At 41.2% G+C, this 15041-nt stretch overlaps 1 pseudogene; it reads left to right on the top strand.

The window, feature by feature from the left end:
- The first annotated feature begins 1560 nt into the window (after positions 1 to 1560).
- Positions 1561 to 10493, top strand: LOC120873065 (annotated as a pseudogene).
- Positions 10494 to 15041: the final 4548 nt, after the last annotated feature.

The raw sequence follows: 15041 nt of genomic DNA, 5'->3' as shown, positions 1-15041 counted from the left end.
AGACATAGTAGAGTGAGCCATGCTGTGCCAGGCTGCCCAAGATGCCCGGGTCTTGGTGGAGAGTGCTCATGAAACGTGGTCCACTACAGAAGGGAATGGCAGACTCCTTCAGTATTTTCGCCTCGAGAACCCCAAGAATGATAAAGCAGGTTTATTGAGAGAAATACACATTCCATAGGCAGAATATGGTTGTCTCTGAAGGGGCGAATGACCCTGGGCTGTGGGCATACTTAGTTTTTATGAGCTGAGTAATTCATGCACTAACGTGTAGGAGGATTTTTCCAGCTATTTGGAGGAAAATGCAGAAGTTGACTTTGGTAGTTATTTCACCATATATGTGTATATACCTATTTTGAATGTCACATTGTGTGTCTTAAATATGCATGATATTTATTTGTCAATTATACCTCAGTAAAACTTTAAAAGAAAAAGGTGCAAGGTATGCTGTGCTTGCCTCCACTGAGTGGTGCTCATCCAGGCTACACATTACATCCATGAAGCATTTTACAAATACATTCGTGCCCTGACCAGAGATTCCCCTTTGAAAAGTCCAAGTGGGGCTCAGCCTCAGTGGTATTTAAGGGGCCTTGGTACATCAAGGCTGTATATTGTCACCCTGCTTATTTAACTTCTATGCAGAGTACATCATGAGAAACGCTGGACTGGAAGAAACACAAGCTGGAATCAAGATTGCCGGGAGAAATATCAATAACCTCAGATATGCAGATGACACCACCCTTATGCCAGAAAGTGAAGAGGAACTAAAAAGCCTCTTGATGAAAGTAAAAGAGGAGAGTGAAAAAGTTGGCTTAAAGTTCAACATTCAGAAAACGAAGATCATGGCATCCGGTCCCATCACTTCATGGGAAATAGATGGGAAAACAGTGGAAACAGTGTCAGACTTTATTTTTTGGGCTCCAAAATCACTGCAGATGGTGATTGCAGCCATGAAATTAAAAGATGCTTACTCCTTGGAAGAAAAGTTATGACCAACCTAGATAGCATATTCCAAAGCAGAGACATTACTTTGCCGACTAAGGTCCGTCTAGTCAAGGCTATGGTTTTTCCAGGGGTCATGTATGGATGTGAGAGTTGGACTGTGAAGAAGGCTGAGCGCCAAAGAATTGATGCTTTTGAACTGTGGTGTTGGAGAAGACTCTTGAGAGTCCCTTGGACTGCAAGATCCAACCAGTCCATTCTGAAGGAGATCAACTCTGGGATTTCTTTGAAAGGAGTGATGCTAAAGCTGAAACTCCAGTACTTTGGTCACCTCATGTGAAGAGTTGACTCACTGGAAAAGACTCTGATGCTGGGAGGGATTGGGGGCAGGAGGAGAAGGGGACGACAGAGGATGAGATGGCTGGATGGCATCACTGACTCGATGGACGTGAGTCTGAGTGAACTCCAGGAGTTGGTGATGGACAGGGAGGCCTGGCGTGCTGTGAATCATGGAGTCACAAAGAGTCGGACACGACTGAGCGACTGAACTGAACTGAACTGAACTGAACTGGTGCATCTAGCATTGAGCATCAGGACTCTTAAGTCCTTCCATCCTGAGGGATGAGATCTGGGCTGAGGGTAAGGCTGCTTTGCCCTGAGTGGGGCTGGACCAGGGCCTGCTGTGTGACCTGAAGGGGATCGTGGTGTGAGCGAAGGTGCCCCCTGCTGCTGTGTGCATGAGGCCTCACCAGGAGGGGAGTGTGATCCAAGGGAAAGTGTGGGAAAGTCCTGTGTTGGACTCTGTGCGGGAGTTGACTGTCCTGCGTCCCTCCTGAGACAGTGGCCACAGGGGACTGTCTGTTCCTCATGGTGAGGGCTTCCCTGTGTGTGTGGTTGGGGCTCAGGAAGGGGGTGTGTTGACTCTGAACAGCATGTTTTCAATTTTCAGGATAGACCTCTGAAGACTCATGTTGCCTGAGGAAGCCCAGAAGAGGAGGAAGGTGAAAGAAGGAAGAGTCTGGAATGGCTCTTTCTCAGGTGAACTTATATTCTTGGTTGATTATTCTGTTTCTCCTTTCTTTTCTTTTTTAATTATTTTTTGTTGTTGTTTTTTGGAGTACAGCTACTTTGCAATGTTGTGTTAGTCTCTGCTATTCTCCTTCCTTCTTTGCACTTGCTAATCTCTGACTCAAGAAGTAGCCTGCTTGATTCCTGTTCATTCACACTCACCCAGGACCTTCTCTCAGTCACTGACACATACCCTTAGATTCCATCTGTGACTCAGTTTTCTACTCTGTAAAATGGAAACGGATCTTTCTCTGATGAGTTACTACATTGACAACAAGTTAATTCATGAAAAGCATCTGAAGTAATGCTTCCATGGTAGCTCAGATGGTAAAGAATCTGCCTGCAATACTGCAGACCCATGTTTGATCCTTGGGTCGGGAAGATCCTCTGGAGAAGGAAATGGCAACCCACTCCAGTATTCTTATCTGGAGAATCCCATGGACAGAGGAGCCTGGCGGGCTACAGTCTATGGGATCACAAAAGAGTCAGAAACGACTGCTACCACTCCCACTACTACTACTAGAGTAATTCATAACATACAGGAAGTGTTCAAATACTTTTAGTCATTGCTGTTAATCAATGTCACAGTTTGTAGATTCTGAGCTTTCTTTAACACCTTTGTATAGATGACCCAGTGTTGAATTTCTGTGTATTTCACGTGTCATAGAGAAAAATGAGAAATCCACATTGATTTGGAGGCCATTGTAATCTCCTATGGGAAAGCAATTAGAGATACATAATTTGCTCTAAATACTTTTACATGAATCTGTCAGAATACACACTTCAACTGAATCAATCTTCTCATTTTGTATGAAGATAAGAGCTCTCCTTATGACCCCATTAATGATATGTGTTTTCATTTCAGCAGCAGCTGACCATTGAGGACGTGACCATTGAATTCACTCCTGAGGAGTGGGAATGCCTGGCCCCTGCACAGAGGACTTTGTACCGGGACATGATGCTGGAGACCTACAGGAACCTGCTCTCTGTGGGTAAGGATCACTTCCCTCTCAAGTTGGGATCTGTCCTTGGGTATCTTTACATTTTCCCTCGCATGCCTTTTGGGAGCCCCTACCTTGCTTGGCTGAGCTCGAAGCCCTATTGATTCAGAGGCCAAAAGCTTCATAATGTGGCATGAGGACTTTGAAATTGCCCTTTCCTCATTTGATCTGCCCATGTTATGATACCTCGAGGGTGGGTCCAGAGCTTAAAAGTGCATAAAGCCTGTAGCAAACTTAAAACCTACACTTCCCTGTTTTGAAATTTTTATTTATTATTTTTTGGCTGTGCTGGGTCTTTCTTAGTTGCAGTGATCAGGGGCTACTCACCAGTTGCGGTGCTCAGCTTCTCATTGTGGTGACTTCTCTTGCTGCGGTAGGCGGGCTCTAGGGCGCAGGGGCCCCACAGTTGTGGTGCACGGGCTTAGTTGCTCTGCGGCATGTGGGATCTTCCCGAACGAAGAATTGAACCTGTGTCCCCTGCACTGGCAGGCAGATTCTTAACCACTGAGCCACCAGGGAAGTCCCACTTACCTTTTTATTACAAGCAAGATGTCTGCATATTACACTCTTCCCTGTGCATTCACTTGATCTTAGCCAAAAGGCTAAGAAGTGATTCCCCTGTGCATTCAGAAGGAGGCAAGCTGTGCATTGAAGTGTTTTCCACAACTACTCCATATTGTCCTCACTCTTCAACTGAACAAAGAGCTAGGGTTCTGGAAACAATATAGCATGTGCTGTTTCTTTCTTGCAATTAGCAATAATTTCTGTTTCTGACCTGAATATTCTTATGTCCATTTTGGAGTAAAGAAAATAGAGCACTGGACCCTGGAGAGGGAAGTGAAAATAGCAAAAAATAAAAATTAAAAAGGAAAGAAAGGAAAAAAAAAAAACCACTAAAGGGGTGGAAAGTACCAGGTGTAGACACAGGTCAGATCTCAGATGAACAGAGAAGAAACCGCACCATTAATAGTTTCAGGGACTCTCTCCCCAGGTGGTAGAGTTCTGTGGGAAAAGAGTTTATTTTTTGGTAAACTCTCAGAGGAAATTGTTGTTCTCCCCATTGTTTCACTCTGTTCTTTAGTATGTAAAATGTATCTGGTCCTCCAATGGTGCCACAGCTCCTACAGAGACAAAGGCAAGGTCTTTGTATGATCTACAACAGCCTGTCATTTGACTCTGTCAGCTTTGTCACTTGACTTTGAGGAACGCGGGATGGGCTCTTTCAGAGGGGTCTCTTGCCCCTGCGTCTCCACTTCTGTGTGTGCTCTCATTGGCTGCTCAGTTCTTGGTCCCTGTAAGTAAGAGCTGAACTGCTCTGTAGCACCGCGCTGTCCTAGTTCCATCCCTACTCGCTGTTCTAGGAAGATGTAGTCAAGGAGGTAGGAAACCACTGGTGCTCTCTGATTCCATCTCTTACCCCAGAACCTGCATGGAGCTGTCTCAAGCCCCATCTGCCTGTTCAGATCCCTCAGCCCTTCCTTCTGGGATTGTTATTTAGGAGAACTGTAAAGACAGTAGACAGATCTTCTCTTTGATCCTAGGTCCTACATGGGGAGCATATGTCGGCCTTTGAGATTCTTAACTCAGTGTCTGTGAGGAGAGCACACATCTCAAGATCCTGCAGGATCCCCCCTCCTGTCTTGTATTTTCATCACTCTTCCACTGCTCTACCTGGTCTGGGAATGTAGACTTTTCCTGATTGTCTATTGTCTTAAGTTGCCTCTGATGATTGCCTTTGAAATACACATTCCTAGGATCTGAGATTTTATCCTATATATTTTTTGCTGTGATAATAACACTTTTAAGGGATAGACAACTTCTAGGGACTCTCCCTGTGGAGTAGGGTTATTTGGTGACAGAAAATTACCCCCCGACCCTGAGATTTTTTTTTTAATTGAAGTATAGTTGATATACAATGTTGTATTGTCTTCTGATGTAAAGCAAGGTAATTCAGTTATACATATGTATACATTCTTTTTTTTAATTGTTTTTATCACAAGATATTGAATATAATTCCCTGTGCTGTACAGTAGGACCTTGTTGTTTATCTGTCCTATATATAATAGCTTGCATCTGCTATTTGCAAACTCCCAACCTGTCCCTGTGCATGCACACTTGGCCACCAGAAGTCTCTTCTATACGTCTGTGAGTCTGTTTCTGTTCATAGATAAGTTCATTTGTGCTGCATTTCAGATTGGACATACAAGTGGTATCATATGATGTTTGTCTTTCTCCTTCTGACTTATTTCGCTTAGTATGATAATCTCTAGGTCCATCCATGGTGCTGCAAATGGTACTATTTCATTCTTTTTTTATGGATGAGTAATATTCCAGTGTGTGTGTGTATTTATGTGTAGACACACAACATCTTTATCCATTCATTTGTTGATGGTCATTTAGATTGTTTGCATGTTTGGTTATTATAAATAGCGCTGCTGTGAACATAGGGGTACATGCATATTGAAAAGAGTCTTTTTTACTTATTTTTCATTTAAAAAATTTTTTATTTTTGCCACACCTCAGAACTTGTGGGAACTCAGTCCGCTGACCAGGGATCAAACCCAGGCCATAGCAGTGACAGTGCCAAATCCTAAACACTAGACCACCAGGGACTCCCAGCATCAAGCTCCTGCTTCTTTCACTTTCTCTGTAATTCGAGGTTATGTACATAGCCTTCTAAGTCTTGTGCCCTCATTTGAAAAATAATGATAGTTTACCTCAGACTTTTAAAACAAATAAGTACTGTTAGATAACTTAGATATAATAATATTGCACATTTTATAGAAAAACTCTGTTACTGTTGTTTAATGATATATATCTACTTTGTCATGTTTTGTTATGCCATATCCCTTTGTGTGCATTATATTTTATATGCTTTTATTTTGCAGTTTGTCCTCAACAATGCAGTCTGTGACCTTAGTTAATATATATTTTAAGCACACACTTCATACTACATATCTGGGGACAATAAGCTGGAGAATTAAAGGGCACTGCATAGATAAGAAATTGCTCTGCTTGGTTATTATATAATGGCAATCATGAAATCATATGACTTTCGGCTTCTTTCTTCAGTTTCTGTTCTTTTGTTGTTCATTCACAAAGTCGTGTCCAACTCTTTGCGACCCCATGCCAGCTTCCTCTGTCTTTCATATCTTCCGGAGTTTGCTCAAATTCATGTCCACTGAGTCAGTGATGCTATCTAACCATCTCATCCTCTGCCACTCCCTTCTCCTTTTGCCTTCCATCTTTCCCATGTGAAAGTGAAAGTGAAGTCACTCAGTCGTGTCCGACTCTTTGCGACCCCATGGACTGCAGCCTACCTGGCTCCTCCATCCATGGGATTCTCCAGGCAAGAATACTGGAGTGGGTTGCCTTTTCCTTCTCCAATCTTTCCCATAATGTTATATATTTTCCCCACCTAATATTTTAGAAGTCAGTTATGTCAATACTTTTTACAGTTTTCATATTGTGTGCCCTTTCCAGGGTAAAATTCTCTTCTTTATTCTTAAGGAAGAGTGTTTAGAATTCCATAGAATATAATGTACTACATGGTTACTTATTACTGGTTGTTTTACTACAATAGTAAAGGGTTACTTTACTAGAATAGAAAGGGTTACTAGAATAGTGTGTTTATTAATTTTTATTGTGATTTACAGTTGATGGTCTTTCAGAACATATTATGCAATATAACTGACATTTACTTGTTAATGTTATAAGATGCCTGTTTTTCATGGATATTGATGCTTTTATAACAGATAATTCAGGAAAATATTTCACTTTTTAAATATCTTTAGTAAATTCTTTATTTTCTCAGTGCTGTATTTGTTTTGTAATTCTAAACTGCCGTTTATTTAGGTTATTTGTTAGATAAGCTTGTTTTGGATTTTTACCATTATATTACTTATTTTAAGTATTAATTTATATACAGTAATGATGTAGATACTGTATATAGATTATGTATAATATGTATGTGGAAAATATGTCTGATATGTTTCTCTTCAGTTACAGTCAGTATGTATATGCTTTAGGTTCATGGTCACGAGATTAGCCATTTTTTAAGAGCTAACTTAAGTTTACACAACCTGAGTGTTTTTGTCATACACTGTTTGAAATGAGGCTACCCTAAAATCAGTTTGAATTTTATGTGAACATACTTTCTTTATTAAAGAATCCTATTTCTTTAATGTTTCTCAAAATTTGAAGATCGTGGTTGGGAAGTTTCATAACTACATTCAGTATAAGTGTTATTTTTGGTATAATATGTTTTCAACATAAAATATTTATTTATGAATTATAATTAATAACATACCTATGATTTTTTGTATTTTGTAGATATCTCTCCCATACATATTATCAAGAAATTACAACCAAAGGAGAACACTAACTCAACAGATACATTCCAAACAGTGATTTTGGGAAGACATGAAAGCCCTGGAGTCAAAGAATTTTACTTAAGGGAAATCCGAGGCAATATGCTTGAGTTTGAGTGTCAGTGGCGAGATGACAAAAGAAATTACAAAGGAGTGCTTGTAACCCATAATGAAAAGCTCACCGATAGAAAAAATCAATGTGGTAGAAGCAATGCAGGAAACAATGCAATTGAAAATAAACGCGTTAAGCTTTCAGGATGAATTGCAGATATTTCGAATGGAAAGGAAAATTTTTGAATGTAATCAAGTTGAGAAGGTTATCAACAATAGTTCCTCAATTTCAGCTCTCCAAAGAATTCCTCTGAGTGTTCAAACCAACACTTCTAACATGTATGGGAATGATTTTATCCATTCTTCAATACTGACAAAAGACCGTAAAGCACATAGGAAAAAACCTTACAGGTGTAAAAACTGTGACAAAACCTTTACTCATGTCTCGCATCTCACTAAACATGGGATAGTCCATACAAGAGAGAGGCCATACAAATGTGATACATGTGGCAAGGACTTCAGTCAGAGTTTGAACCTTGCAACTCATCGGAGAATTCCTACTGGAGAGAAACCTTACAAATGTAATGACTGTGGCAAGGTTTTTAATAGAAAATCAAACCTTGAAACTCATCAGAGAATTCACACTGGAGAGAAACCATACAAATGTAATGTGTGTGGCAAAGCCTTTAGGGTGTGTTCAAGCCTCAGGAGCCATCAGGTAATCCATCCTGGAGAGAAGTGTTACCATTGTAGTTTATGTAACAAGGCTTTTTCCCGTAATTCCAAGTTCTAAAACATCAAAGAATTCATACTCGAGGGCAGCCCTACAAATGTGATGCATGCGACAAAGCCTTTATTTTGCGTTCAGGCCTAATCAACCATCAGGTAGATCATACTAGAGGGAAGTCTTACCCATGTAATGAATGTGGCAAGACGTTCATCCAAAGTTCACACCTTAGGCTTCATGAGAGAATTCATTCTGGAGAGAAGCCATACAAGTGTACTGAATGTGGCAAGGGCTTCAGGCAATGGTCTGATATCAGAATTCACCAAAGAATCCATGCTGGAGAGAAACCTTTCAAATGTAGCAAGTGCGGCAAATCCTTTACTCGGAGTTCACAGCTCACTAGACATCAAATCATCCATACTGGAGAGAAACCATATAAATGAGAGGTCTGTGACAAGGTCTTCAGTCGGAATTCACCTCTTGCAGGTCATTGGAGAATTCATACAGGGGAAAATCCTTACAAATGTAATGAGTGTGGCAAAGCCTTTAGTGATCGTTCAAGCCTAACTTACCATCAGGTAATTCATACTGGAGAGAAGTCTTACAAATGTAATGAATGTGGCAAAGCTTTTATTAAGCCTTCATATCTTAGGCATCATGAGAGGATTCATACTGGAGAGAGGCCATACAAGTGTAATGAATGTGACAGTGCCTTTCAGCAATGGTCTGACATCACTGTTCCCCAAAGAATTCATGCTGGAGATAGATCATAGAAACGTAAGAAGTGTAGTGTGGCAAATCCTTTAGCCTTTGAAGCCTCAGTAAACACCAGGTGACCCATACTGGAAAGAAACTTTACAAACAATGGATGTGGCAAGGCTTTTAGCAGGTGTTCACACCTTAGGCTTCATGAGAAGATTCATACTGGAGAGAAATCGTACCAATGTATTGAGTATGGCACAGCCTTTAGACAATAGTCCTACCTCAGGATTCACCAAAGAATTCATTCTGGAGAGAAACCTTACCAATTCCATGAGTGTGGGAAAACTTTTGCTCAGGGTTTACACCTCCCTAATCATCAGATAATCCATAATCCATACAGGCTTGCAGATGTACTGAGTTTTGCAAGGCTTTTAGCTATTGCCTTAATCTCCGGGTTCACCAAGTAGTCCATACAAAACAAATGTAATGAATGTGGCAAAGTTTCAAATTATTGCTCACTTTTCACTAAATAAGGGGATCTGTATTCTGGAGTTAAAGCACACAAGTGTAATGTGTGGTAAGGATTTTACCCATATAGCAAACATTGGGGGAAGATATAGGGTTGACACCTTCAAAATACAATAAACATGGTAAAGACTTTCCCTTGAATTCAAATATTGTGCAACAACAGAGTCTATATTGGAGAGAAATCACTAAACTTTAGACTATATATCCTTGAGAGAAGCCACAAAAAAATAATGTGCATGCTAGTTACGGTTCAAGATGGTGGAGTAGAAAGACAAGTGTTCATCTTATGCAAGAGCACCAAAATCACAACTAGCTGTTGAACAATCATCAACAAGAGGACATTGGTCGAAAGACCAAGAAGCCACAAGATGGTAGGAGGGGCGCAAACACTATAAAATCAAATCCCATACTGGCTGGGTGGGCGAACAATAAACTGGAGAACAATAATGCCAAAGAAGTTCTCCCACTGTAGGGAAAGTTCTGAGCCCCACCTCAGGCTTCACAGCCTGGGGATCTAACAAAGGAACTGGGAATACCCAGGGAATCTGACTTTGAAGGCCAGCGAGATTTGATTATAGAACTTCCACAGGACTGGGGAAAACAGTTTCCACTCTTGTAGGGCACAAATAAAATCTTGGCATGCACCAAGACCCAAGGGAAAGGAGCAGTGACCCTACAGGAGACTGAACCAGACCTACCTGCTCGTGTTGGAGGGTCTTCTCTGGAGGCATGGGTCAGAAATGGCTCACCATGGGGGAAGGGGCACTGACAGCAGCAGCCTGGGAAGGTCCCCCTTGGTGTTGGTCCTCTTGGAGGTTGCCATTAACCTGACCATAAACCCCAGAGCTTGGTCGCCTCAGGCCAAACAACCAACAGGGAGGGAGCACAACCCCACCCACCCATCAGCAGATAATTGGATTAAAGTTTTACTAGGTGAGCCCCTGCCCATCAGAGTGGGACCCAGTTTTTCCCACCCAGTCTCTCCCATCAAGAATCTTACACAAGCCTTTTAGCCTCATCTACCAGAGGGCATATAGAAGAAATAAGAAGAACCACAACTCCACAGCAGCTAGAACAAAAGCCACATTACTCTAAGTTAATTAGGATGAAGAAGAAGAGTTATATCACAGATGAAGGGACACGATAAAACCCAAAAAAACAACTAAATGAAGTGGAGATAGGCAACCTTCCAGATTATTCATGATTCAGAATAATCACGAAGATGATCCAGGATCTCAGAAATAGAATGGAGAAGATGCAAAAAAAATGTTTGCCAAAGACCTAGAAGAACTAAAGAATAAACCAACAGAGATGAACAATACAGTAGAAAGAATCAATAGCAGAATAACTGAGGCAGAAGAACGAATAAATGACCTGGAAGACAGAATGGTGGAAATCACTTCTGCAGAACAGAATATAGGGGGGAAAGGAATGAAAAAAAAAAAAAAAAAGCCTAAGAGACCTCTGGGACAACATTAAATGCATTAACATTTGCATGATACAGGTTCCCAGAAGAAGAGAGAGAGAGAAAGGAGGACCAGAGAAAATATTTGAACAGTTAATAGCTGAAAACTTCCCTAACATGGGAAAGGATATAGTCAACTAAGTCCAGGAAGTGCAGGGTCCCAGGCAAGATAAATCTAAGGAGGAACACACTGAGACACAGAGTAATCAAACTGACAAAAATTAAGACAAAGATAAAATATTAAAAGCAACAAGGGAAAAATGACAACATAAATGGGAACTCCCATAAGGTTAAAAATTTGATTTCTCAACAGAAATTATACAAGCCAGAAGGGAATGGCACTATATATTTCAAGTGATGAAAAGGAAGAACCTACAAACTAAGAATACTCTAACCAGCAAGACTCAATGAGATATGATGGAGAAAGCAAAAACTTTCCAGACAAGCAAAGGTTAAGAGAATTCAGCATCACCAGACCACTTTTACAACAAATGTTAAAGGAACTTCTCTAGGAAGGAAACATAGGAGAAAGAAAAGACCTACACAAAATAAACCCAAAACAATTAACAAAATGGTAATACATATCAATAATTACCTTAAATGTAAATGGATTAAATGTACCAACCAAAAGACAGACTGGCTGGACCAATAAAAACATGTGCATGTATGCACTTTGGCTTACTACATCGCTCTCCTTAATCCCCCAAATTGTAGGTAATTATTTTATATTGTTAGGTTAATGATGTTCCTTTTATGGCTTGGGATTAAAATTATCTTTGAATCTTGGATGGCTATTGATTGTGAAAACTGATAAACATCTTTTACTATTGTGATTATGTAACTGTTATTCACTTAATACCATTCTATCATGATTGGTCAACAGAAAATAATAGAATTCTATATCACCAAAATTGCCATTTAATGGAAAAACCTGTAATCACTTTTTAAAATCCAGATGCATACCAGAATTATCTTGGAATTTTCTGAAAAATACAAATGTCCAGGTATTGCTTTTTTTCTCCAAAGCTCCAGATGTATTTCTAATGAACAGCCATGTTTAAAAACAACTGGACTCTATGGGAAAAAAGGGTGCAACACTAGTTCAGATCAGTTCAGTTCAGTCACTCAGTCGTGTCAGACACTTTGCGACCCCATGAATCACAGCACGCCAGGCCTCCCTGTTCATCACCATCTCCGGAGTTCACTCAGACACGTCCATCGAGTCCGTGATGCCATCCAGCCATCTCATCCTCTGTCGTCCCCTTCTCCTCCTGCCCCCAATCCCTCCCAGCATCAGAGTCTTTTCCAATGAGTCAACTCTGCGCATGAGGTGGCCAAAGTACTGGAGTTTCAGCTTTAGCACCATTCCTTCCAAAGAAATCCCCGGGTTGATCTCCTTCAGAATGGACTGGTTGGATCTCCTTGCAGTCCAAGGGACTCTCAAGAGTCTTCTCCAACACCACAGTTCAAACGCATCAATTCTTTGGCACTCAGCCTTCTTCACAGTCCAACTCTCACATCCATACATGACCACTGGAAAAACCATAGCCTTGACTAAACAGACCTTAGTCGGCAAAGTATGTCTCTGCTTTTGAATATGCTATCTAGGTTGCTCTTAACTTTTCTTCCAAGGAGTAAGCGTCTTTTAATTTCATGGCTGCAGTCACCATCTGCAGTGATATTGGAGCCCAAAAATATAAAGTCTGAAACTGTTTCCACTGTTTCCCCGTCTATTTCCCATGAATTGATGGGACCAGATGCCATGATCTTCGTTTTCTGAATGTTGAGCTTTAAGCCAGCTTTTTCACTCTCCTCTTTCACTTTCATGAAGAGGCTTTTTAGTTCCTCTTCACCTTCTGCCATAAGGGTGGTGTCATCTGCATATCTGAGGTTATTGATATAGGGACCTTTGTTGCCAACGTGATTCGTTTGCTTTGTAATACACCATCTAGCTCTATCGTAACTTTTTCTCCAAGGAGCAGTCCCCTGGCTGAAGTCCCCTTTAGCAGTGACTACAGTATTGAATTACAGTTTCCTCTGCCAGCTACAACCCCACGTCCAAGGAGTGGTGGCTGCATGGGCGCAGGAGGGCCGAGAGGAGATACTCCACGATCAAGGTCGGGAGGGGCAGCGGTGAGGAGGTACCCCTTGTCCAAGGTAAGGAGCAGTGGCTGTGCTTTGCTGGAATAGCTGTGAAGAGATACCCCACGTCCAAGGTAAGAGAAACTCAAGTAAAAGGGTAGGTGTTGTGAGAGAGCATCAGAGGGCAGACACACTAAACCCATAATCACAGAAAACTAGTCAGTCTAATCATGCAGACCACAGCCTTGTCTAACTCAGTAAAACTAAGCCATGCCCTGTGGGGCCACCCAAGATGTGTGGGTCATGGTGGAGAGGATGACAGAATGTGGTCCACTGGAGAAGGGAATGGCAAACCACTTCAGTATTCTTGCCTTGAGAATCCCATGAACAGTATGAAAAGGCAAAATGATAGGATACTGAAAGAGAAACTCCCCAAGTCGGTAGGTGCCCAATATGCTACTGGAGATCAGTGGAGAAATAACTCCAGAAAGAATGAAGGGATGGAGCCAAAGCAAAAACAATACTCAGTTGTGGATATGACTGGTGATAGAAGCAAGGTCCGATGCTGTAAAGAGCAGTATTGCATAGGAACCTGGAATGTCAGGTCCATGAATCAAGGCAAATTGGAAGTGGTCAAACAGGAGATGGCAAGAGTGAATGTCGACATTCTAGGAATGATCAGCGAACTAAAATGGACTGGAATGGGTGAATTTAACTCAGATGACCATTATATCTACTAGTGTGGGCAGGAATCCCTTAGAGGAAATGGAGTAGCCATCATGATCAACAAAAGAGTCTGAAATGCACTACTTAGATGCAATCTCAAAAGCGACAGAATGATCTCTGTTCATTTCCAAGGCAAGCCATTCAATATCACAGTAATCCAAGTCTGTGCCCCAACCAGTAATGCTGAAGAAGCTGAAGTTGAACGGTTCTATGAAGACCTAAAAGACCTTTTTGAACTAACACCCAAAAAAGATGTCCTTTTCATTAAAGGGAACTGAAATGCAAAAGTAGGAAGTCAAGAAACACCCGGGGTAACAGGCAAATTTGGCCTTGGAATTTGGAATGAAGCAGGACAAAGGCTAATAGAGTTTTGCCAAGACAATGGACTGGTCATAGCAAACACCCTCTTCCAACAACACAAGAGAAGACTCTACACATGGACATCACCAGATGGTCAGCACTGAAATCAGATTGATTATATTCTTTGCAGCCAAAGATGGAGAAGCTCTATACAGTATGCAAAAGCAAGACCAGGCGCTGACTGTGGCTCAAATCATGAACTCCTTATTACCAAATTCAGACTCAAATTGAAGAAAGTGGGGAAAACCACTAGACCATTCAGGTATGATCTAAATCAAATCCCTTATGACTATACAGTGGAAGTGAGATAGATTTAAGGGACTAGATCTGATAAGAGTGCCTGATGAACTATGGACGGAGATTCGTGACATTGTACAGGAGACAGGGATCAAGACCATCCCCATGGAAATGAAATGCAAAAAAGCAAAATGGCTGTCTGAGAAGGCCTTACAAATAGCTGTGAAAAAAAGAGAGGTGAAAAGGAAATGAGAAAAGAAAAGATATAAGCATCTGAATGCGGAGTCCAAAGAATAGCAAGTAGAGATAAGAAAGCCTTCCTCAGTGATCAATGCAAAGAAATATAGGAAAACAATAGAATGGAAAGGACTAGAGATCTCTTCAAGAAAATTAGAGGTTCCAAGGGAATATTTCATGCAAAGATGGGCTCGATAAAGGACAGAAATGGTATGGACCTAACAGAAGCAGAAGATATTAAGAAGAGGTGGCAAGAATACACAGAAGAACTGTACAAAAAAGATCTTCATGTCCAAGACAATCATGATGGTGTGATCACTCACCTAGAGCCAGACATCCTGGAATGTGAAGTCAAGTGGACCTTAGAAAGCATCACTACGAACAAAGCTAGTGGAGGTGATGGAATTCCAGTTGAGGTATTTCAAATCCTGAAAGATGATGCTGTGAAAGTGCTGCACTCAATATGCCAGCAAATTTGGAAAACTCAGCAGTGGCCACAGGACTGGAAAAGGTCAGTTTTCATTTCAATTCCAAAGAAAGGCAATGTC

The sequence above is a fragment of the Oryx dammah genome, unplaced genomic scaffold, assembly GCF_014754425.2.
Source record: "Oryx dammah isolate SB20612 unplaced genomic scaffold, SCBI_Odam_1.1 HiC_scaffold_13, whole genome shotgun sequence".
NCBI lineage: Eukaryota > Metazoa > Chordata > Mammalia > Artiodactyla > Bovidae > Oryx > Oryx dammah.
This window is presented reverse-complemented; position numbering and strand designations above follow the sequence as displayed.